The 26331-nt window shown below is 43.0% G+C and overlaps 1 long non-coding RNA gene across 1 annotated transcript; it reads right to left on the bottom strand.

Moving 5' to 3' along the window:
* Positions 1-24302: 24302 nt before the first annotated feature.
* Positions 24303-25926, bottom strand: LOC120397020. The gene is made up of 2 exons (XR_005593623.1): positions 25736-25926; positions 24303-24734 (listed from the first exon to the last, which is right to left on the bottom strand). It is a non-coding gene; the product is annotated as an uncharacterized LOC120397020 (long non-coding RNA).
* Positions 25927-26331: the final 405 nt, after the last annotated feature.

Here is a 26331-nt window from a genome sequence, read left to right as displayed (position 1 = left end):
CATGGCAACTTAGATGATAACTCTTGTATGTGTAACAACTTTGTCCTTCCTCCTCATTTATTAAAAGGCAGGTTAATGCAAAGAAATACAGTAAAGCTGTATCAGAGGTTTGAAAAAAGCACCACAGCTAGTGCTTCTTTCAAAAAGAATTAAAAATACTGGCAACCTTTATTTAAAAAATAGAACACTTTGTTTTAAATATGGGAAGAACTACAACAATAGTCAAAAACTAGACCTCAAATACCATAATGAAGCACAGGCATATAAATACCTAGATGGAGAAATGGGTTCTCAGAATGAATATCAGTATCAGATGTGAATGACAATAGTAGGCGGTTGTATTCAGATGAAGCATTAAATTGAAGTTCCATCTGCCTGATTTTGGAAGTTGCTAAGGATGGTAAAACACTCACAACTGTCTTCAGAAAGAGCAAGAGTACATGCCTAATGTCCTGACTGACATTCTCGCTCTCTCCCTCTGAAGTAGAATTACAAATTAATTGACATTAACACAAATGTTCACTGCCGAATACAAAATATTGCTGAGTGCACAAAGGCCCTCACAATTGCCTATCAGAAACATAATGCATTCCTGTAGGAAAATGCTCTTTTAATGTAGCATAACAATACAATTTAATCTCTAAGCAGGTGTGACTGCAAATGGGAAGAATGTGTAGTTACTGTTCTTTTTCATGATCAACAATTTCCATTATTGTTTTTGTCCATTGTGAAAATTATTCTCTTTATGACGTGGGGGCTAATGTGTGTGCATGCCATCAATGCTGATATTTATGTTTTAACACATAAGTAATATATACAGATTTCACATTTACAAGAAAAATGAAATGTCCACCACTTAGATTTTTCATTTCTGAAGTAAAACAGCTAGAATGATTGGTATAGAATAGGACAGATGGTTAAGTGGGCCGTGCATTAAATTGTTAGGCCATGACAGTGATGCAGTCCTTCAGTGGAAGCTATTCCCCAATCTGATCATACAGTAGAGTACAGTATTCCTACCTATACTTTTTTTGGGAGGGGAGGGGGGAAGGCGTGAAGGGAATATTTTTATGATTTATCTCTTAACTATTTCATATTTCTATCTCTGTAGTACATCCAAATTATGTTAAAAGAGTCTCAAGGTTATAAAGTCAAACACTTAAAAATTAAGAAATGCCAGAAGCAAGGTTGTATGTGGAACCATCATTCAGCCCTCTTCAGCATATGTATTATGATACATTCTCTAATTACATTATTATTTACTGTTTTTCCACAAGACCTCTGTCTCTCACCCTAATGTTCCACTGGTGTCCTTAATTCTATAATTTTGTAACTTTTCAATCTTTGCCTTTGCAACCTTAATGTTCTTTTAATGTTTGGGCATTTGACTCATCCAAAAATAATTGGTGAATTGTTAAAGCAAACATTGGTAAAATATTGTTATGATACCAGAAATAATAAAATATTTTAAAGCACTATTTTATTAGAACAATAACAACAGTAACAAAAAAGAGTAAGATTTAATGGTCTCTAATAGTGTTAGTCTTAGATACTTATGCCTAATTTTTTTAAAAAAGTTACTTAATGGAATTATTATAACTCATAAAAATTGAATCAAAAGGAAATGAAGATCTAAACAAAGAAGTAATAATTATTATCTTTTTAGTAATGTTAGGTTAGCATTTATATGTGAACCTTATTCACAACTGAACAGTTTCAAAAGAAAAGAAAAATGAAATTAAAACATACACATAGCAAATAACAGAGAAAGAAAACATCATTTTTAAATTCATCATTTAGGCAGCAGGCCAACTCTTCAAACACTTTGCTTTTTACTCTCTTCTTTTTCTTTATTAGTTCCAACTGGTTAATCTATATCTTTGATGTCATCATCAAATTCATCTTATCTCTTTCTTCCTCTCCATATCAACACTTCATCTGCCATTTTCTTCCTACATCTTAAATTTGTATAGACAATCACCAAGTTCCCAGCACTGGTGTTCTTCAATCTGTTTCTGGTTTTTGAATGGATGATGCCCCAAACTGGCCAATTTTGTTCTATATATTCAGTAGTATATAGAAGTATTAAAAGAATTTCTGTCACATTAGCTGGAGTCCAAGGATTACACAGCCCTCTTCACCACAATGAAGAAGCAAGCTACTTTGATTCAGCCATAGTATTTTACAACTGAACAGGCTGCCTCTTCCTTTATAATTTGCTACTTTTGTCAGAACGTTTGTTTTTGTCTGTTTGTTTTGTATATCCTTTAAAATTTGCTGCTCTGAGGTTACAAGCTGAACCAAAAACATCAGTAGGAAGTGCAGTAGGCCATATTACATAAGTAAAGAGTTGTGGTTTTTTGTTTTCTGTTTATTTTAAGTATCTCATTCCATATGAAACAGCTGTGGCAGTAGTGACTATTATCTTATAGACACTTTATATCTATCGGTTAAAGGTTCTTAGTTTAGTGGGCTTGATTCTCTTCTTGCTTATACAGATGTAAATTAAAAGTTACTCCACTGAAATCAATGGAGTCATCCTGGTATAAAACTGGTGCAAGTGAGAGGAGAATCAGGCTCTATTCACCTCATCAATATAGCTGATAAGCATGCTGTTCAGCAAATTTATTATTTGATTTACCCATCACTAATAAAAAGTCCCATCTGTCTCATAGGCCTAGAAGCCATAATATCTCCTACATAAATCATCCTTTTGAATGCTGCTTGTGTTTTTTTAATTTTTATTTTTAGCTATAAAAGAAGCCTCAACAATAAAATGTAATGAAAGTGTCTTGTACTTCTTGTTTATTATAATTGCTTAATAATACAGTTTATATCATAATGTAATAACTTTTCATACAACTTTATTATATTGCAAGTAAAATCAGATAAACTGCACAAATTACAATTACAGCTTCACAATCCCTCATCTCTTCCTTTTCTATATAAAAGAGAGTAGATGAATGTCTCTGTACCTTTTTCTATTATTCAGTAGACAATATGCTCAAGAAAAAATCTGTGTTGCAGTCCTGCTGCTTCTCCTGGGTCATTGAAATGTTTATTTTACGAGCATCCTCGTTTCTAGGCAGGTTATCATTTATCAGGCGTTTGTCATTCTGTGGCATAACAAAATGGGGTGATTCAGCCAATACTGAAACTTTCAAACTTTTCTGCTGAAGCCAAAAAGCCATTTAATTTAATACATCTATGATCCCACTAAGACCCAGATATTTACTTACATGTGCTGCTGCCCTTGAAATGATAGTTGTATGTCTATCTAAAAACCATCTACACAGCAGCAGAACAGGTAGAAACAGAAAGAGAAGCAAATTATCTACATTAAAGCCACATAGAGTAGAGACTGTTTCCATTTGAACTGTTAATGGAGAAGAGAAAGAGAGAAGGAATTATTCAATTCACAGGAAGCAAAACAACTTGCCCCCAAACCAAAAAATGGTTGAAAATACATTGCTAACCATACAGAAGCACAAAGAGAGCTGCTCCTTAGGTTTGGGTCTTTTTTTTCTTCCCTGAAGCAAAAATATCGATTTGCTTTTATGTTAATTGGTAAGAGGAATAGACAATAAAACAATAATGTTTTATTGTGATTTTATATATATAAATTACAATCTTGTTCTATGCTTCCAAAATGCGTGATTTAACCAGATGTTTTCATTGTGAGGTTTTGTAAAAAGAAAATAAAAATTAATCATTATTTGGCTTAGGGACTCTCCCTCCCTGTGTGTGTGTGTGTGTGTGTGTGTGTGTGTGTGTGTGTGTGTGTGTGTGTGTGTGTGTGTGTGTGTGTGTGTGTGTGTGTGTGTGTGTGTGTGTGTGTGTGTGTGTAATTAGAGCCAGTACCAGGAATTACAATTTTGGGCAAAATTACTTTCTCGCCCTCAGATTCACCAGCTGTAATATGGATACTTTACAGGCGAGATGGCTGTGAGCCTCTATAGATAAGGTTTCCTTAGTGTTCCGATGAAAACACTTCATTTTCATTTTCTTGTTGCTTTCTGAAGTATTCACTTTTGAGGCTGAAATTGTTTGGGGATTCAATTATGCTGAAAGGTGCCATTTTTATTGTTGGGTTTTGTTTGTTTTATTTTTGAGCAAAACCAGCAATTTTTGCATGAGGAAAGAATTGGAAAAGATATATTTTCCCATTTAAAAAAAATGTGACTTTTTTTGGAGCAGCTGAAACTGGCCTCAGTTTTTACTTGCCCAAGGAAACAGAGGAAGTTTGCGGCAAAATCTGGAAACAGAACCGGTCTTGCAGGGCTTGAGCTCTGGGGCTGAAAAATCACTGTGTAAATATTTGGTTTCAGGGTCCCAGAGCCCAGGCTCCAACCTGAGCCCAAATGTCTACATAGCAATTTTTAGCCCTGCAATGTGAGCCAGCTGACCTGGGCCAGTCATGGCCATGCTGCAGGCTTTTTATCCTTGTGTAGACATATCCTCAGATAAAGTAATTCAAATATGCGTAGTTATACTATCTGTGGCCAATTCTGTAGTGAGGAGAACTGATAAACCGAAGGTGTGTATAACTTGCTTTGGTAGACAGAGTTAGACCTTATCCTGTGAGCCAAAGCACTGGTACCTCAGTTGGATACTTATTTACTGTCAGACGTTGAACCTGTGACTTATCTTTTCTCTCTGCCTCAGTTCCCTCTTCATGTGTATCCATCTTTTCAAAAGCACATGGAGCACTGTAGATGGAAATGCGCAAAGTATTATTATGATTTCACAAATTGGAAAACTGAGATCCAGAAAGGTCAAAAGATATGTCTGGTGGTTTACTGGTGAAGTAGGCTAAACCTTGACCTATAAGCCAAAAAAACCTGATTTCGGCTCTTTGAGTCTGACTTTAATTTGGTGTGTGATCTTGAGCAAGTCACTCAATCTTTCCATTTCGCCATCTATAAAATGGGGTTATTCAGACTCATTTACCTGGCTCACATAAGGCCTGGGAGGATTAAAGAGGAATGATTGTTTAGGTGTTTGAAAAGATAAAGCCCTGTGTAAATAATTTATTATGCGATAGAAATTGACTCATGGTCTGTCCCATTAATGATGATCTCTCAGTGCAAAAAGTCTGCAAAGCTGCCTTAAGTAGGCAACTGGGGATCCTCTGGCACAGAGGTCTGGTGAGCGCTTTCCCCATTGTAGTGGGCATGGCCAGAGTCCTGCTGCACTCTGGCAATTCCCCAGCCAGAGTTATGGCTTTTTAGGGTCTATCATTAGCTGGAACTTTTGCTAAAGTATATGGCAACTATAGACTACACTGATCCATGAATTTGTAAAATTACCCATAGGTACATTATATATCCCGTGTGAAATTCACATTTTTGATAAATTACTCTTTTGTTTTATGTATCCATTAATAAAAATAACAATCTTCTGGGTTTTTTTTGTTTTGTTTTGTTTTAATCCTTTAGAAATGAAAAGAAAATGATGATGGTAGATGCTGTAGATGACTGCAGAGTGTCTATGAAATAGGGGACACAGCTGGCCAGATTCTGATTTCAGCTATATTGGCATAACTAACTAATTTCAATGGTATTACTCTGAATTTATAGAAGTGGAATTGAGATCACAAGTTTTCTCTCAAATTCTAATGCTACTAATATAATCTTATAAATTACTGTGTTTATAATCTGAAATTGTGCACTTTAAAAAGTACAATAGCAGAGAACAAACACAAAGAGTGAAAGATAGGAGAACTCCTACAAGTGCAGTACTGGGCTTTTGCCATTCTCTGAATAGTATCTGACAGCAATGTTATTAGATGGCCATTGAGTATGTTACAGTCTTAAATAATCAGAAAAAAAAGTCTTCCTGATTAGCACACATTGTTTGTGTCACTTGATGAAGTGTATTTTCTTGTCCCTTTCCTTTACATTGAGATTTTTCATCATTGTTTTTAGACAGTGATAATTCTCTTCATTTTTCAAGTGAAATGTACAAAACCATTTTTCATTAACTTACTATGTTTATTCAAGTTCATACAATAATTACTGAGTAATGAAATTGTCAGAGACCAATCAAATCTGTTGTATCCATACTTTTGAATAGCATACTTTTGAAAAGTTACTATGTAACATTGATCATAGCAAATAGCAAACACTAATGAGACATGATGATATAAATAAAAACACTGTCCACTTAAGAGAAATTGCATTTTTTACTGACATTCAATTCCCAAATATTTCCTCCCCTTGAGTTTTATCCTATACACACATTTGGGCAATATAAGTATGGCCTGAAAAAATCCTGATTATTATTCTTATTGCTTATGCAGCATAGAGGTGACTTGAAGCCATAACATTTGCATTTTGGTTTCAGTTTTCAAATATGCCATCCCCCACCCCGAAAAAAATGTATTACGATCTGGGGTTTTGCTTTGGGTCCATTTCTACTTTTATTTAGCGTTGGAGCAGAGACCATATGCTCAGCAATAAATAAAACAACTAAAGCCTTTGAGGGTCAGGGGAGTCATTCTTGTTATCCCTTCTGTCCACCTGAAGAGCAAGATTCCAAAAAGAAGTTGGGCAAAGGGGAGGTCTTAATCTCTCCCGTCCCAGCATCAGCCTGTAGAGCAGAACCAATAAGCCACAGCACTAATCTGCTCCACCCATCATCATCCAGGCATGGAGCAGCCTGAGGAACAATCTCTCCAGTGTTCCTTCTGGAATAACCTAGGTCGGTTCCACCCACTATTCAGAGCTTTGGCATAAATGCCAATGTCTAGCTTTGTCTATTTGATCAGTAGTGGTGAGTGGTATGCTGAAAGGTATGCACCTTAAGTGCCATGATTTTTTTTTCTTTTTTCTCCTTTGCTGATATGTGAAGTTGTGGCCCTAGACCACACCTATGCACCTGGTTATAAATTCCACACAAGAAATATTTGCCTGGGGTGGTTGCAGGATTTGGGAGCTGGGCTCAATGCCATAGGGGACTGATGCTAATAGGATGCAAAATCTTTCACCTCTAGGTCACTAGTTCAAATCCAGAAAAAGTAAATAGTAACCCAAAACAGTTACCTTCTGATGGCTGTTCAGTGCTGTGTGTGGAATAGTCATGTATGTTTCACATAGTTCTGACAGGCACCATGCTGCAAAGATTTACATTTGGAAAAAAAAAGGTTTTGAGCTAGTTCAATATAGTAAGATGAAACATATTATTTGGACAAAACACCGTAAATTCAAGTTAAACAATAATCCTTTCAAGTAGAATTCCCTGATATTTCATCCCTCTAACCATCTTCTGGAGACTAACCATCTCAAAACTAGATTGATTTCCTATGAGTATGGTTTCCTCAGTGTTTGCAGAGGTCCATTCAGTGGGTGGCACTTTTGATCTGCCTGTCAGCTGACCTATATTGCATTTCTATACAAGATTTCTCAGGCAGAGGAAAATCACTAACCATTGAATTATAAGAGAGGGAATTGGCAGAGAGAGAAACCAGAAGACTAAAATCTGCCACCCATGCAATTCCAGAGAAATTAAAAGTCTAAGAAACAAGAATATCACCTAATAAAATCCAGAAATAGGAAGGCACCATTCCTTTCAATGCTAGTAAAAAAAAAACAGTCTTAGTTGTTGTAGATATGAACTGCTCCTGACAATGTGATATGAATTTATCATTTCATAAGTTAACTCCCTAGCATGTACCGGTAATTTATGGATCGAAATTTGCAACAATTAAAAAAAATGTGAAATGAGGGTTTTGACAGAGACCAAATAAGAATCACACCTCATAATTGGATGATTACATATTAGATAAACTCACAGATTAAAGCTAATTAACTAGTGAACATGATCAACAAAATAAACAAAAGCAACATCAAACATTAACTAACAAGAATACTAAAAGAATCTTAAGAGAAACCCAATATACCAAACCCACAAAGCATTTAATTTAATTTCTAGGAGTAAATTTTCAATGTCTAGGCAGATTAAAATTATACAAGAGACAAAATTTATCCATGGTATAAATCCAATGAAGCCCAGGGGCTAGACATTACTGTGACGTTACACCCCATATTCTTCATAGAAATATTGTTATGATATGAATATAGAATAATTAAGATATACTTTATGCAAGATGGCACATGTAAGGTATCATTGGAAAGGTTATAATTTACTGAATGTGAATGTCATTTCTGTATCTAAAGTTAGGAATATTAACCATGTATCTGTATTTCAAATGTGCTTTGGTTGACACCCACAACTAGCCCTTCAGGTACAACAATGAAAAAGATAGGGCTGATGGCCCATCATCAGAGACAATGGACTGTGAAAGAGCTTAGTCTTCCTGTGGACACTCCAAGCAGCCTGTGAGTAATGGCTGCTATGACCCTGAAGAGACATGGGACTGAGTCATCTGGTACTGCTCCTGCCCCCACAAATCCCCGCCAGTGTTTTTGCACTGGAAGACAAAGGGTTCCCACCATAAACAAAAGCTATTTAAGGCAGGGGAGTGACATCATCGAGGTCTCCTCTGCCTCCCCACACAAAGAGACACTGAAAAACACCTGGGAGCAAGAACTGAATTGTGGGAATAATAGTTGAGCCCAGGCTGAAAGGGTGTCTAGCCTATGAGTAATAATATCTGAAGTTTCAAGCTGCAGGCCAGTGCTGCTGCCTTTCAGGAATCTTTGCAATCTGCCTAATTCAACATTTAGGGTGAAAAATTACATCTTGTAACCTGTTTCTTTAGTGAATCAGACTTAGTTTGTGTGTTTTGTTTTATTTGCTTAGTAATCTGCTTTGTTCTGTTTGCTATCTCTTATAATCATTTAAAATCTGCCTTTTATAGTTAATACATTTGTTTTGTTTATTATTAAACCAAGTTTGTGCAATTTCCAGCTGGGGGAGGGGGACAAGAAGTTGTGCATGTCTCTCTTCGCATTGAGGGAGAGGATGACTTTTTATGAGTTTTCACTGGGCAGATTTTTCTATATAGCGCAAGACATTATACCTTTGGGTCTGCACTCCAAAGGAGGTGGGCACCTGAGTGCTGGGGCAAGTCCCTTAAGCTGAGTCTTCCCAGAGCTGATCTCAGTGTCTGTGTCTTTCTGCAGCTGGGTGTGGCCTTGCCTGTGTGTGTGCATGACTCAGTAAGACAAGGTAAAGGGGGCCCAGATTGACAGAACAAGTGGGCTCAGTGGTATCTCAGTACATCAGATGGCAACTTAAGGCAGGGGGCAACACATCATCGTGGTGTAGTTGAGCGTGATAGTGTGCACAGCTTATTACCCTGTAACACTGGTGGTGATTTTAAGTGAGTTTTAAGTGTGTTGGCTAGAGAACAGACCAAGTGGTTACTGGTTTGTATTTTCTGTTTGCTTATTTCGGGTAAGGAAAGTAAAGGCAGAAAAGCAGCAAAATGAGTGAAAGTGAAGTTACTAAATAGTTGGAGCTTCAGAGGTTGAAAGTAGAAAAAAATGAAAGAATGCATAAGAGACAGATGCAATTAAAACAGATGGAAATTGAAGCAGAAGCAGCCAGGCAAAAGTTAGCTCATGAGAGAGCCATGGAAGTGAGACAGGTAGAGGCCGAGGAAGCCCAAGAATGAAGAAAACTAGAGGCTGATAAGCAGGGCCGCCCGGGGTGGGGGGCAAGAGGAGCAATTTGCCCCAGGTCCCAGGCCCCACAGGGGCCCCAACGAGAGTTTTTCGGGGCCCCTGTAGTGGGGTCCTTCACTCGCTCCTGGGGCCCCGGAAAACTCTTGCAGGGCCCAGGCCCCCGGAGCTTCTTCCGCTCCCGGTCTTCGCCGGTGGGGGGTCCTTCCGCTCTGGTGTGGAAGGACCCCCTGCCGGCAAATTACCGCCGAAGCGGGACCCGCCGCCGAAGTGCAGCCGGGTCTGTGGCGGTAATTCGGCAGCAGGGGGCCTTTCCATTCTGGGACCCACGGCCGAAGTGCCCCAAAGACCCGCAGCGGGGGCCTCCTGCTGCCAAATTACCACCAAAGACCCGTCTACACTTCGGCGGCGGGTCCCAATTTGGCGGTAATTCGGTGGCGGGGGGTCCCCGCCATGGGTCTTCAGGGCACTTCAGCGGCGGTTCCCGGAACGGACGGGCCCCCCACCGCCAAATTACTGCCGAAGCAGGGGCCCCCCACTGCCAAAGACCTCAGGCCCCCGGAATCCTCTGGGCGGCCCTGCTGATAAGGAAAGGAAAGCTCAGAAGTATGAACTGGCACTAATTGAGTGAAAGAGACAGAACCCCCACCAGGGGGCTCCACCTCTCCAAAAAGCCTCAGGTGGGTGCAGTTGTTTCCAGCATACAGCAAATCTGGGGACATTGCTGAATACTTCATCGCCTTTGAGAGGCTGTGTAAACTCTATGCAATTCATGAGGCTCAAAAGACGACCATTCTGGTTGCAAAGTTGACTGGGATTGCTCTGGGTATATTTAATAAGATGCTACTTGGTGATGCTTCCAATTATGGTAAATTTAAGGAATTGGTTTTAAAACAGTTTCAGATTACACCTGACATTTATAGAGTAAAATTTAGAAGCCTTAAGAGAGGGGCTGGATTAAGTAATATGGCTTATGTAAACCAAATGAAAGATCTACTGGATAAGTGGGTGAGGGAGAAAGTATTACAAGCTTTGAAGCAATGTATGATTTGGTTGCTCAGGAACAGTTCCTGTCTTTGTTTAATGATGATGTAAAACAGTGTTTATGCGATAAAAAGGTAGAGATGATCGAAGAATTTGTAACTTTTGCAGATAAATTTGAACAATCCCAAGCACCTAGTAGGAATAAATCACAGGCAGAGAGGTTTAAGTTTATTGGGAAGCCAGGTTCCCAATTTACCCCTGGACACTCACCTCCACTCCTCCAGTCCTCGTCTCAAATCTCCTGTAAAAGGAAAAGAGCCCAGGAGCTGCTATCATTGTAATTCGACTGAGGACTTGAGGAATAAATGCCCTGTGCTGAGTGGGAACAGGCAGCCTGCAACTCATGGAAATGCTGCTACCCAGAGCACAGAGGCACTTCAGGCAGTTGCTGCTTATCATACTGGGTTTGTAAAGATTGTCACTGCACAGCCAGGCAGTAAGCACCTAAAGGCTGTCAAAGTAAATGACACAGAACTCCCTGCATGGAGAGATACTGGTGCAGAAATTTCTGTGGTCAGGAGAGACCTGGTTCAGGAAAACGACACACTGCCAGGACAGATGGTAGAGCTTTTGTTAGTAGGAGTCACAAAATCCTTGTGCCTTTGGCTAAAGTTCACATGGAAACTGAGGATTTGCAAGCTGAATTAACCATTGCTGTGGTCTCTCATAATCCTACACAAATTCTTCTGGGTAAATACTTTTTTGATGTGGCTCAGGCCGTCCGGTGGTCTGTCAGCAGCAAGTAGGAATCTTGTGCTGAAGCCCCAGTGGGAAAGAGCAAAGCTACAGAAACTGCTGAGGAAATGGGAGAGTGTCTTTTTAATGCTCTACATCCATGCAAAGCAGTTTGCTACAAGGAATGGGGGTGGGTAAAACTAGTTCCTGTCCGGTAACTATTCCCTCAGGGGATGGGAATGTTTTGCCTGATGGTAGGAAGACTGTCCAGGTTGCTGGCTGCCAGGAAGTTGCAGTTTAGCAAGGAACAGGACTCACATAGAAAAATATGTCCTAGAGGAAAGCCCAGAGAACAGTGATGGAGTCCTGTGGTGGGTGTGGATTCCATGGGCTCTGTAACTGGAGGAAAATCCAATTCAAAGATGGAGAAAGGTGCAGTGATTACCAGTGACGGATGTGTTCTGACTGTTAGTTGTGAGCCTACAGCTGAACAGGGCATAGATCCCCCTTTAAGGAGCACAGGGGTGTGTGCCCTAGAAGGGGCCCAGAGAAGGAAGTTAAGGAGAAATGTGGGTGGGTGTACAGGAATGTCTCCTGACTGATTATATATGTTTGCCTAAGAGAAATTTGCTGTATCTGCATCAGTGATCCCAGGCACCTCACCTGTGGCTCAGGTTTTAAGGGGGAACTGTGTAACTGACCTCCCTGTGGGGAGCAGCCATACAGCTGACTTCTTGGGAACAGAGAGAGTGGTGATCGTGGGTTCCCCAATCCAGGTCCCACTTTTTCAAACTGGTGTTCCTGCTGTAATTGTGAAAATTAACTCTGTCCCTTTAAGGCAGGGGCGGGGCCCGGGGTTCTTCCAAGCATTCTGGTGTCAGTGGAAATGCTAATGACCCATCGGATGAAGAGGAGGAGACAGCCATTTCCTGGGTAAGTAAACCCCTCTTAACAGCTAAGCATCAGACACTGAGCAGTGGGGTTAAGCAAAACAAAGGAAATCTGGGGGCAGATTCTTTGCATGGGCTTTTCCCTGGAGAGGAACTGCAACTTCACAGGGGGTGGGACAGTAACATACAAGATCCCCATACACCCTTTCCTTGCCAAACCCCCAAAGATATACCTAAACTAAGAATCTTTACTGGGGGGGGATGAGGAATACAGCAAATGCTAAACAAACTGGTTGGTTTAGACAGAAGGCGTGGTATGATAATCATACTTGGAAGCGCCTCCCTGTCATGAATTTGCTGGTAATTTTAGGTTTCTTGCTACATAATATATGGGTTAAGACAAGGAATTTGGAACTGGTGGTAAATACTTTAAAATATGTGACATGCATGATTTTTGGAAGAATCTTTGGTACAGGCTAGAAGTGATAACAAGAAAGTCCTATAAGAAAACTGCTTCTCAGCTAGTACCTGTAAACCAGGTTAGAGCTTAGCACAGCAGAGAAAGCATAACCAATCTAGACTGCTGTGTGGAAGGGGAAACTGAGGCACATCACCTCATAGCATTGGTGTCTAAATGCCAAGACATCCGTATTTTAAAACATATTGATATCTGCATTATGTTAACAATGCTACACACAAAATGTTTTCAGGCAATCTGGGAACAGAAACCCAAAACTTTGCAAAAATACCTATGGATAACATTGGAGTGTTTGGTAACACTTGGAGGTTGTATAACCAAAGCCAAAAAAAGATTTTAGGCACACTGCCTCCACACTGGTCAGTGACCAACCCTCTGGAAGTAATCTAAGGGGGGGAGGTGTGATGTTACACCCCATATTCTTCAGCTGGGTGTGGTATGTTCTAGAGGAGGCTTCAGACCATGGCTCAGCAAGAGAGGGTAAAGGGGGCCCAGGCTGACAGAACAGGCGGGCTCAGTGGTATCTCAGTACATCAGGTAGCACCTTAAAGGGGGGGCAACCCGTCACAGTTACCATTAAAGCATAGGCCTGTAGTATGGGGCATGGATGAAGGAGGATACCAGGGGGAGTTGTGCGCGGTTGAGCTAGAATTATTTCCTGTTCTTTTGTGGAGTTTGTGCTCCTGGGATACCTTTGCAGCCCTTTGAAATGGGGCAGCCTCCATTCTCCATCACACTTAATCCCTATTATTTATTACTTGTATTGTACTAGTGCCCAGGAGTGACAATCAAAGATCAGGGTCCCTTTGTGCTAGGTACTGTACAGACATATATTGAAAAGCCCCGTCCCTGCTTCATGAAATTAATCATCACCCTAAATCTAATACCTCTCTTCTCCCTGTGAAGAAGTTATGACAATGATAGCCTATGCAATACCCATGCTCCTGTGCTCTTGTCTCTGCTCTCTCTCTCTCCCCCCTTCCCCACTTGTTTAACCATATGAGGCAAGCTATAGTTTGGCCCTATAGAGTTAAAAATGATGAATTTAGCCCCTGGCCTATTCTTATATGCCCCTTTTCCAAATTCCACTAAAAATGCTCATACGTTGTACAAATGGACTCCCCACATCATCACAGTGATATCTATTAATAAATAGATGTAAAGAAGCTGGCACACCAGGTGTCCAGAAATTTGTTTGCTTAGGTTATTTATTTATTTATTCATTTTACAAGTTTTTTTGTTAAAGTGCTCTGCCTAGTGCTATGCTGTGAACATGCTCATGAGTTGCAAATGCTCAGCATTTTGGATCTCAGTAGCTCAAAGAATCAATAATGGAAATATCCAGGGGCGGCTCCAGGCACCAGCATGCCAAGCATGTGCTTGGGGCAGCAAGCCACGGGGAGCACTCTGTGGGAGGTCCGCCGAAGCCACGGGACCAGAGGATCCTCCTCAGGCAAGCCACCGAAGGCAGCTTGCCTGCCGTGCTTGGGGCGGCAAAATAAGGTACCTAGAACTGCCCCTGGAAATATCCCAGTGTCTTTTCTGCTTCTTCCACTCACAATGAAAAGATATGGTTGCTTAAATGTAGCATAACCACTGTGACAGCATCACATCAGCTGATAAGGGCTGTCACTTGTAGCACTCAGACCAGCTTTTAAAATTATTATTATTATTTCAATCCTCATAAGCAGCAGGGCATCAAGTTCAGAAAAAGTCTGATTCTGCTTGACAATAGCTGTCAGTGTAAAATACAACTATTCTAGCTGCTTGAGCTTCATTGAAACAGCTTGCTTTCAACAAAGAAAAGCTTTCAGCACTAGTGTGATGTAGCAGAAACCAGAGGGTATTTTTAAAATATTGATCATGTAAACATTGTCAGTTATATAACTTCACATTTTCCTGTCCCAGATGTGTGTGCACCTAAATTTATAATTGTTGCAATAACGTGATCTTTATTAACAATCACCTTGTTTCAAGCTCTAGTTCAGCAGCCATTTTTTATATAGGTGGTTATTTGGTAAAGGTCACACACTGTAGTTGGTAAATGTTATACACATTCATCATTTTTAGATCCAATAAAGTTTCCAGTTATGTAGTTATTAGTTAATAGAGAACCAATATTTCTGTCCTCTTTCCTTTGCCAGGACTTATCAAACCATCTGCAACAGCCATAGATATAATTTATTCTTTGTCACTGTAAACTCTGAAGATGCTTCATCTTCGTTAAAGCACAGCAGGAATGATAAGTTTCCCATCCTTCCTCTAGAAGAAAAGAGTATGTTGTATTTGCAATGCTCCCCCGATAAACCTTACTAGAGGGGTTCTCTTGGAAGACTATAAGGTACCTCTGCCTTTAGAAGTCATTTCCAAAGGAGTATTATTAGAGGGGAGTCACTTTAAGGGTTTAGTAGATTAATTATTTACTAGCACTTATGGAACTTTTTGCTACTCCAAGAGTTAGTTAATCCCATTATCCCTACATAAATTAGATAGTTCTGTCTACTTAGGGAGATGGGATTGTCCAATGGCCAAGGCATTATGTGAGCCTTGGAATATGTGGGCTTAGTTTCCTGCTATGCCATAGACTTCCTAAGTGACTTTGAGTCAGTCACTTAGTGACAACATTTTAAAGGTAGTTAGGCACCTAAAGATGTAAGTAAGTACTTCGAGGGAATTTCAAAAGTACCTCGGCCTCATTCTGATTCATTACACTCAAATATTCCACCTTTTGTTTTGGTGGTGTTACAGCTGCTCCACTAGACTGCAATACTTTAGGACTGGTACCTCACTTACAATTTTCTTTATGCTTTCCAATGTCTGTTCATGGGTCTCTGAACATTTCCACAATGCCTTATTGTGTATTAACTGTCTCAAGGGCTCACAGGCTTCTGATAGGTGTGTGCAGAATCTGGGAAGATAGTTGGCTAGCCCTATAAATTGCTGGACTCTCTTCACATCCTATAGTCTGGGCATTTCCTTAATGGCTCTCAATTTTTCCAGATCCCTCAGAAGTCATCAGGGTTTTTTATGTAGGGAACTTCAGTTCTCATAAGCTTCAGTTTGTCTGCATCCAACCTAATATTCCACTTCCAGCATCTGCTTAGGAGTTGTCACAACTTATCATGGTCCTAGACTGCTTCTTCCTTGACATCACCTTCTCCTACAATAAGAATGTTAGCAGCTACAATTTTGATGTCTGGGAATTAGCATTTTAGCGCCTCTGAATATTTATAGTGGAACACCTCTGGCTGGGTAGATGCCCATAGGCATTCATACTCATGGTACCTACCAAAAGGTGTGGCAATTGTTGTCTGGTGGCTGGATGTCTCATCTAACTCAATATGCCAGAAAACTATTCTTGACATGATGAAGACTTAAACACTTTTGCTCTGGTAAATTGGATGGTATGTCCTCAATCATTTGTAATGGGTACTGTTGTCTTTTCAATGCTCCATTCAGTGGCTTAGGGTCTTTGCAAATCCTCAATTTAGCTGGAGGTTTTCTCACCACTCTTAGGCCTTGTCTACACTACAAGACTATTTCGAATCTACTTAAGTCGAATTTGTGGATTCGACCTTATGAAGTCGAATTTGTGTATCCACACTAAATACACTAATTCGAACTTCTGAGTCCACATTAACGGGGCCGGCGTCGACTTTGGAAGCGGTGCACTGTGGGAAGCTATCCCACAGTTCCCGCAGTCCCCGCTGCCCATTGGAATGCTGGGTAGAGCTCGCAATGCCTGCTGGGTGAAAAAATGTGTCGAGGGTGGTTTTGGGTTACTGTCGTCATTGAACCGTCAATCACGCCCTCCCTCCCTGAAAGCGCCGGCGGGAAATCTGTTCGCGCCCTTGTCTGGTCGGTTACAGCGCGGACGCCACAGCACTGCGAGCATGGAGCCCGCTGCGATCATCGCTGCACTTATGGCCGTTGTCAACTCCTCGCACCTTATCGTCCACCTCTGCAACAGTCAGCTGCTGAGAAACCGGGCGAGGAGGCTCCGGCAGCGCAGTGAGGAGAGTGAACAGACCTCTCAGAAAGCAGGGTACGCCGCGCAGTGGAGATCATGGTGGCAATGGGTCACGTTCATGGTGTGGAACGGCGATTCTGGGCCCGGGAAACAAGCACAGACTGGTGGGACCGCATAGTGCTGCAGGTCTGGGATGACACAGAGTGGCTGCGAAACTTCAGGATGCGTAAGGGCACTTTCCTTGAACTGTGTGACTTGCTGTCCCCTGCCCTGAAGCGCCAGGACACACGCATGCGAGCAGCCCTGAGTGTGTATAACCGAGTGGCCATAGCTCTCTGGAAACTAGCAACGCCAGACAGCTACCGGTCAGTAGCGAACCACTTTGGCGTGGGCAAATCTACCGTGGGGATTGCTGTCATTCAAGTAGCCCACGCAATCATTGAGCAACTGCTCTCAAAGGTAGTGACTCTCGGAAATGTCCAGGTCATCATAGATGGCTTCGCCGCGATGGGATTCCCAAACTGCGGTGGGGCTATAGATGGGACTCACATACCTATCCTGGCACCAGCCCACCAGGCCAGCGAGTACATTAACCGAAAGGGCTACTTTTCAATGGTGCTGCAAGCTGTGGTGGACCATAGGGGGCGTTTTACCAACATCAACGTCGGGTGGGTGGGCAAGGTTCATGACGCGCGTGTGTTCAGGAACTCTGGTCTGTTTAGATGCCTCCAGGCAGGTACTTTCTTCCCGGACCACAAAATAACGGTTGGGGATGTGCAGATGCCTACAGTGATCCTCGGGGACCCGGCCTACCCGCTAATGACCTGGCTCATGAAGCCCTATACAGGCGCCTTGGACAGTGAGAAGGAACTCTTCAACTACCAGCTGAGCAAGTGCAGAATGGTCGTGGAGTGTGCTTTCGGACGTCTCAAGGGGAGATGGCGGAGCTTACTGACTCACTCGGACATCAGCGAAAAGAATATCCCCGTAGTTATTGCTGCTTGCTGTGTGCTCCACAATCTCTGTGAGAGCAAGGGCGAGACCTTTTTGGCCGCTTGGGAGGTTGAGGCAAATCGCCTGGCTGCTGTTTACGATCAGCCAGACACCCGTGCCGAGAGAATATCCCAGCAGGAAGCGATGTGCATCCGGGAGGCTTTGAAAGCGAGTTTCCTCGCAGAGCAGGGTAACCTGTGACTGTCCACTTGATTTTAAGAGAGTCTGATCATGGGCCTGTGTCTGTATGTGTCGAGTTAGATCTGAGCTCACAAACCCGGTTCTCCAAGTTTCCCCCACTTCCAAAGCACGTTTTAAAACTAATGAAATGTTACAGTAATTAATAATAAATCTTTCATTGACTTTGCATTTCTGTTTCTTGGTTGAAACATGGAAGCATTCTGTGCTGGGTTCGGTGTGCACTGATGTACAGACCGCTTGTCCAAAACAGGACGGACAGCCTCCTGCTCCTACATAGGTCTGTGGGGTGGGGGACGGTTTACGGTGGTTGTGCATGTAGGGGGAGGGTTGCAGGAATGGGTGGGTTTGCAGGAAGGGGCGAGGGGTGCCGTCTTTGGATAGGGGTTTACATGACGGCTGTGGGCTGTGGGTTTGGGCGTTGGAAGGGGTGAGGGGTGTGGGGGAAGGGTGAGTATCTGCCCCTGGATGAGGGCTCTTTTTGGGGCTCAGGGCACCGGGGAGGATCGTGGCTACGGTCGAAGTGCATGTTAAGGGAAGCCTGCCTTTACATTCGGGGATGGCAGGCACCAGGACCCTGGACAAGCATACACATCAACGAAAGACCCGGGGCAGCATACACCACACAGACTGACCCTGGTGCCTAGTGACTGCAGTCTGTGTGTGCCCTGCAGTTGACCCTGCACCCAAGTCTGTACCATGGTACTGTGGGCTATGCACTGCAATTACAATCCCCCCCCCACACACACACACAGAAAGTCTTCTGACACGAGAAACGTGACGGAAACAGTGAGTAACACCAAACCGCTTTTAATAATGTAGTACACAGTGGGGGGTTTAAACTTGGAGTTGGGACTGGGTGATGCTGTAAGGAAAGAACTTGTACAAATTTACAGTGCGAGAGGTGTCTTGAACATTAGCGCTCTGCTGCGGTGCAGTGACAGTTCTCACGGCCCCTACCGCCCCTCCTTCTTGTAACTTTGGGTGAGGGGGGGACAGGACTTCTTGGCGTTGGAGGGCGGTTGCAGATGCAGTGCAGGGGGGCTCTCTCCTCCTGCCTGCGGTCCTGCAGAACATCTACAAGGCGCTGGAGCATGTCCGTTTGCTCCCTCATTAGACCAAGCAGCGTTTGAGTCGCCTGCTGGTCTTCCTGCCGCCACCTATCCTCCCGTTCGATGTGTGTGCGATGCTGCTGACACAGGGTCTCCCTCCACTGTCTCTGCTCTGCCGCCTCCGCTCTGGAGCAGGCCATCAGTTCCTGGAACATGTCATCCCTAGTCTTTTTCTTTCGCCGTCTAATCTGAGCCAGCCTCTGCGAGGGGGATGCCGGGGCAGTCCGGGAAAGAGCCAAAGCTGTGTGATGTGAAAAAGTAGGTGATTTCCTTGAACACATACATGTTTGCCAACAGTGAACACAGTCTAGTCAGTTTCAGTTAACAAGACCAAAGAGGGCAGCAAGTCTCAGGAGATCTCAGAACTAGTCCGAGATTTCGGAATACGCTCTCATTGGCGGCGCCATTGCACTGGAGAGCGCACAAGTGAGGAAAGACAGCTGCATCCCTCTTGCACAAAGTCCTGGTAAGCCTTACAGTACATACTGCTTATCAGTTAGTGGTTAGCTGTGCTCTCCTGCTAAAGGCAATGTGCAAAGCAGAAAGGATGAGCCTTTTGCAGCCCCTCCCGCCAGTGCACGGGAACGATAAATGGATGCTTGTTCTCTGTGGCCTCTCGCATGTGGCTGTTAGGCGAGGGTCATTGTTATGCAACCTAATTTTAAACCATTAACAATAGTAACACTACACTAATTGGCCTACTTAGATGCAGTATTTGCAGAACGAGATCACCCTGAGGCGGGTCACTCGTGCCCAGGAAGACAGGATGTTACGGGACGCACTGCACAGACCAGGACCATATGCAGCAATGCTAGTAGAGGCGATGATTCCTCTCTATATTCGGATGTCCTGGCGTGGAAGAGTCTGCTTCCACGGAGCGCCCAACAAGGCACCTCTTCCGACAAACCTCATGCGGAGGCTTTGCGAGGAACTGAATGACACCTTCGTGGAATTGTCGATAGAGGATTATTATTCTATCCCCATTTGTGTGGACCTTCTTTTCATATAGTTTAATATTTAGAATTTTGTAAATACTGTTTCTATTTTTTCTATAACAATGTTATAAAAAATAAATGTTTATACGTGTGTAGCACTTACCGCCTGATCCTTCCCCTGATTCCGAGTCCGGGTTAACGGCAGGGGAGGGTTGGTAGGGGATCTCTGTGAGGGTGATGAAGAGATCCTGGCTGTCAGGGAAAGCGGGAGTGTGTTCGCTGTCGCCTGCGCCGTCCTCAAAAGACCCTTCCTCATCTTCCCCATCGGCGAACATCGAGGAGGAACTGTCCCGGTACACTATTCCATCCTCGGAGTCCACCGTCACTGGTGGGGCAGTTGTGGCAGACCCACCTAGAATGGCATGCAGTGCCTCGTAGAAGCGGCATGTCTGGGGCTGTGCTCCGGAGCGTCCGTTTGCCGCTCTGACTTTTTGATACCCTTGTCTTAGGTCCTTGACTTTCACGCGGCACTGCATCGCATCCCGGCTGTATCCTTTCTCTTTCATGGCTTTAGAGACCTTCTCGAAGGTCTTCGCGTTCCGCTTGCTGGAGCGCAGCTCCGAGAGCACAGACTCCTCGCCCCACACAGCGATCAGATCCATGACTTCCCTGTCAGTCCATGCTGGGGACCTCTTTCTATTCTGGGATTGCCCGGACTCCTCTGCTGGAGAGCTCTGCATCGTTGCAGGTGCTGCGGAGCTCGCCCCGATGTGCAACCAGGACGTCAGATTCAAACTGCCCAGACAGGAAAATGAATTCAAATTTTCGCGGGTCATTTCCTGTGTGGCTGGCCAGAGAATCCAAGCTCGGACTGCTGTCCAGAGCGTCAACAGAGTGGTGCAGTGTGGGATAGCTCCCGGAGCTACTAAGTTCGATTAGCATCCACACCAAGCCTAATTCGAGCTAGCCATGTCGAATTTAGCGTTACTCCACCTGCCGGGGTGGAGTACCAAATTCGAACTAAAGAGCCCTCTAGTTCGAATTAAATGGCTTCCTGGTGTGGACGGTTGAGCGGTTAGTTCGAATTAACGCTGCTAAATTCGAATTAAAGTCCTAGTGTAGACCAGGCCTTAGAATGCTAGTTTCAATAGGTTTAATAATGCCTCTTTGCAGGTTTTGCAGTTCCTTCTTTAATGACTGATGGAGGTCTGTGTTTTGGTAATCTCATGAGCTGCATACAGTCACGTTTTGTGACACTCTATACCTTGGGGGAGAGTCCTGTAACCGCTGTATTCCTCATTTATATATAATTGTGATATTGCATATAAAGCAGGCCACGTGAGGTATCAGGAGAAAGGCTATGAACTGCTGAAAGTCACTGTTCTGTCTAAACATGTATATGATTAGTTCATATGAAGTTATGAGATTTTGTTTTATAGTTGTTACTAAAATATGCTGTGGGATTGGGCAGAGACACTACCAAGGAAAATAACCAGCGCCCGGGCAGGTGTCAAACAACCATCAACAGACATTGTCCAGCAAGGGAGCTACAATTTAATGACTTGCCTGCATAAGGCCACACCAGAGAAATTGCTCAACCTTGCCTGGAAATTTAGCAATGCCCACCAGGCATGCCTGGACTTGTGTTCTCCAAGCACATGGGGCACATGGGGCTGAGGGTATAAAACAGAACAGGGTGGCCACATGCTTGGACTTTCTCCTTCCCCCCACCTACACTGCAAACAAGGACACTCTGAAGACTCCAACAGAGGGGACTGGCCCAGGTTTCAAGGGTGAAACCTGTGTACTGTGAACTGCAATATCCAATAGGGTGAGAAAAACTGCTTAATAGGGTAAAGAGTTTATACTGCATGCTTATATTTTATTTTGGTAATCACTCTGACTTTTTGGTCTATCACTTATAATCAGTTAAAATCTATCTTTTGTAGTCAATGAACTTCTTTTACTATTTATCTTTACTGGTGAGTTTGCCTGAAGTGTGTGGTAAATCTGCTCAGGTTTGCAAAGGCTGGTGTATATCCACTTTCCATTGCTGCAGCAGTTAACCTATTAATAAATTTTCACTTCTTGTCTTGGCCGTTCCCAGCCAATGGGAGCTGTGGAACCAGCACTTGTGGCAGGAGCAGCATGTGGAGCCCCTCTGGACGCTCCTCCCCCTAGGAGCTTCAGGGATATGCAGGTTGGAGCTGGTAGGGAGCCTGGCAGCCTGCTCCCCCCCTGCCAGCAGGGTCCCGGGCCATGCGCCGCCCCCCTTCTCCCCCGCAGCACCAGCAGGGGTCCTGGGCCACCCCTGCCCAGCACCCATGGCCCCTCTGCCCAAGTTTTAGTTAGGGGTACATAGTAAAAGTCATGGACAGGTCACAGGCCATACATTTTTGTTTACTGCCCATGACCTGTCTGTGACTTTTACTAAAAATACCCGTGACTAAAATGCAGCCTTACTGATTATCAGTGTTTCTGGGATTACATTGCAGCTGGCTCCACAATCCAACTGCAATCAAATTGGTTGTTGATCCAGTAATATTGTTGCAAATATGGCAGTTGAGTGGCTGGCAGCCTTCTTTTGCATGCTAAATTCAAACTGCAGATACCCTCCTCTTCATTGGCTATCTCTATGTCCTCAGTCACTGCATGTACTGCTTCTTTTTCATTCTGGAGGTAGTTGTGCCATTGAGACACAAAGTGGTTCTGCTTCCCACACCCTTTTCTTTCTGCCTTTTGTGTTGTTTTCCACAATACTTACTGGACCTTGATGCCTGCATTCTTGGTAAGTGTGTCTCTGTCCTGCTCCCTGGGTTCCTTCAGCTTGAGCCTGTTTACCTGTTCTGTACCAGTGGCTGTCACTCGTGGCTGTCACTCAACAATCGCTCCTGTAAATTGGAATCACATGGCCCACAAATGATCTTGTCTTGAATTAGGGAATTTTTAATGTCTCCAAAGTTACAAGTGGTTGCAAGAGTTCTCAGCCTTGTAATATCAATATTTATTCCCTCTTCTGCTACTTAGGTTTGGGTAAAAAAAACCAACACAATCTCTCTCTCTACAGTCTCATGCTTTCTGGGGTCACAGTACTCAAACGCTTTTATCAGCTGTTCCAGTGTTTCAAGCATTATTCCTGGCAACAGTGTTTCAATCACATCTCATTCTTTCCCCCCCAGTGAGATAATAAAAAAGCTATACCTTAGTTTTCTCATCATTATCCTCGGTGGTATGCTCTGTATACAAACTCAATTCTTGATTCCACTGCTTCCACAGTAGTGCAAGGTTTTTCATCTAGAAATCCAGCATTCCCATTAGTCTTAGTCCCTCCACACTGCCTGTTTTTCTGTTTCTAGTCGTTGCTTTGTCTGTCAGTTAATCATACTATCTTTTTTGCAGTGGGTCTCACTAGGCTGACTGCTGCCACACTGTCTCATGTATTGCATGCTGCGTAAGAACATGAAAGGAGGACTCCTCACTTGTGAAACTAAACTGGATCTTAATTAGAGAATCTATTTATAGACATACTAAAACTGCAGTTAGCATTCTAGCCATGTGCAAACAGGCTGAATTCGTGGTGCCTCCTCGAAACTCTTGCCTGCTGCAGCCTGTGCTCCTTCCTCCAGGTTCCACGCAGGTTGCTCTAGTGGGTAAAGAAGGCAAGAGGTGGTTCTGCCGTGGCTGGCTGGCACTGGAGTTATAGGGAACTGGGGACGGAAAACTAAGGATAGCCATCTGGTTTGCAGGTTGGGTATGTGGATGTGGTGTAGAGCCGCTGAAAGGAAATGTCCCCATTCAACCTCAAAAGCTGGATAAGCCTAAGCATTCTTAAGAAGATATTTAATTTAGAAATTGGACAAGAGTTATAAAAGCAACATTCTTTGTGAGACTTCTAGTACATAATGTCCTTGTTCTGGCCACATTGAAAATTCCACGGGAAATAACCTATTTCACTTCTTATACTTCCTGCCTGGCTAAAACCAGGAAGAGCAGAGGTGGAAAGAAATTCAGGCCAGAGAAACAAAGGCAGAAGTGGAGCTGTGGATTTCAGAGCCTCCCAGGTTTGGGACTTAAATCCCCAGATCTTTACTTAATTTTTAATCCATCATTACTTCTGTAAAGTCCCAATTATTTAAATTGTGAATTGGTCCACTGTAGTGTAAAGGTAACATCTCTTTAGCAGCCCACTTTCAAAAGGCTTAATTATAGGAAGACAGAATGAAACATATTTAAAAAAACAACTCAAGAGCTGGAACAGGAAGAAAGGCAACATTTCCCCTTTCTGTTCCACTGGTGAAAAGAGATTGATGTATATCTATTTCTCCTACTGCCAACTCACAGATGTGACTCCCACTATTTTAGTCACAGGGATTCTTTTACATACCTTAGGGGACACCTAGATTGAGAGCAAACAAAATAATCACAATTATTAACCATGGCTATTTTATTATTAAAGAAAGGAAAAGAAAACATTAAACAAAACAAGTGTTTGTTTTGGAGACACAAATGATGCACTGGTTACTTCCATTATAATTTTTTTGTGCGTCTGCCTCTCAGTAGAGAGCTTTTAGCAAAGATTATACCTATGAAAGTGGGGGCATTCTTTGTTGGTAAGTGTAACTGTCCTCCTTCGTGGGGGCAGGGTGGCATTGGGGAGTCAGTATGCCTGTTGGCCGTTGTTGTGCAGTCTACCTTGGGGACGTATAATCGCCCAGATAGCAGTTCAGGTCTCCAAAAGGATGATTTGGCACACCATCCATCAGCTGATATCCGCTGGGGTGCACAGCAAGAATCTAGGACTCTGGCCCTCCAGGTGGGCAGAGCAATTGAACAGTCTATGGCCCTCAGTCTCCTGGTTGAGGCAAACAACAATAATTAAACAGTCTAAGTCACCAGCCTTCTGGCTTAAACTTTCATGCACTGCCAATATGCACACAGGGCCAGAGTTAATGAGTAGAGGGACCTGCGATCATCCTGCTCCATCAGGTCCCACCCCAGTTGCCCTAGCGGTTGTGGGCAATCCCGCCAAAGAGTCAACAGGGAAAATGTGTAGTTGCTGCCTCGCATCCCAGCAGCACAACCAGACCAAAGGCCCTGGCTTCTTCCTAACAGTACCTACTGGTGTCATTCCATCAGTGCTGGGCTCTGGCTCTCAGCCTCATGGTTGGGTGATCCTTCCTCAGGTGCTTCCCTGGGCTCTTCCATCTCCTGGGGCAGTGGCTTGCCTTTCTTTCCCGCAGATGGTCGTGGATTCTGCTGAGTGCTTGGCTCTTTGGGAGAGATGTCTGCCTCCTTCCCTGGTCTACCCACAATTTAGCTGCTCTTATACTTCCTGTCCTGCCCCAACACTTCTTGTGAGGAGGACAGGGAAGGGTTAGATGGACCCACCAGGAGGAGTTAACATCCTCCATACTGGAGGGAGGCTACTCTGCTTCATTATAGTAAGTTCAGACAAAAGTATATTGTTTCCCAAAATTACTGTGAATTCCATTTTAGAATCTTATTTGATACTTAAAAACTCTTTGTGCAAACTCTTTATTTAAACTCTTTATTTAAAACTCATTATTTAAGATCATGTGAAGCCAGTCTATTTATTATTAATACTAACCAGACAGTTTATAGATGGACAAAGTAATCAAACTTAACTAAATCTTATGAAATCAATGAAAATATTTAAATCAGTTAGAAGAATTCATTTTTCCTGAAACAGGCCAAGTATCACTATTACATGGAATACATGCTCTAACTATTTGGTAATTAATAGGGAAAACTTAATATTGTATCTTACAACAGCATTTCCATATACCAATAAACTAGTTACAAGAATTTTTAAATCTTATCACTTGGCTGTACCTTTAACTTTGTCTCATCTATCCATTGTAAATTCTTGGGGAGGTGTTCCTTGGCTTGGTTTCTTCCTGAGTCTTTTCTGTTCTTAGCTGTTTGCAGTTTCTGTGCTTGTGGAGATGGACAGGATGAGTTCTGAAGTGCTTTCTTTTTCAGCAGGAGAGCACGCCCCATCCCTGAGCTTCAGAGCCCAAGCTCCAGCCTAATAACAACATCAGTTTATAATAATTTTATTAATATCATTTATGCATGAATACTGAGATCTTTCCCCTACATAGCACCAAGCAGAATTTATCAGCATACTCATCTGTAAATCTGTTCTACACTTCAGGGTTTCCCACTCTTGGAGAAAGCAACTAAATTCTGTTTAAAAATTGTTTCACTATTAAACAGCAACTGAATATAATGTGCCTAATAATCATTTTGGTACTGTGTGTTTTTTTTTTATTGGCTTGCATACTTTTTATACTCTAATAAATGAGTGTAATATAAACTCCAAGACAAGGCAATTTAGTGTTAGGGTTTAGCTTCCTCTTAAATGTGCCCTGTTGTGCGAAGTATTGCAGCACATGTTTCTCCTCAGCCGATTTTTTCCAGTGGCA

The sequence above is a fragment of the Mauremys reevesii genome, linkage group 2, assembly GCF_016161935.1.
Source record: "Mauremys reevesii isolate NIE-2019 linkage group 2, ASM1616193v1, whole genome shotgun sequence".
Lineage (NCBI taxonomy): Eukaryota > Metazoa > Chordata > Testudines > Geoemydidae > Mauremys > Mauremys reevesii.
Note: the sequence above shows the minus strand (reverse complement) of the source record. Positions and strands in the feature narration are given on the sequence as shown.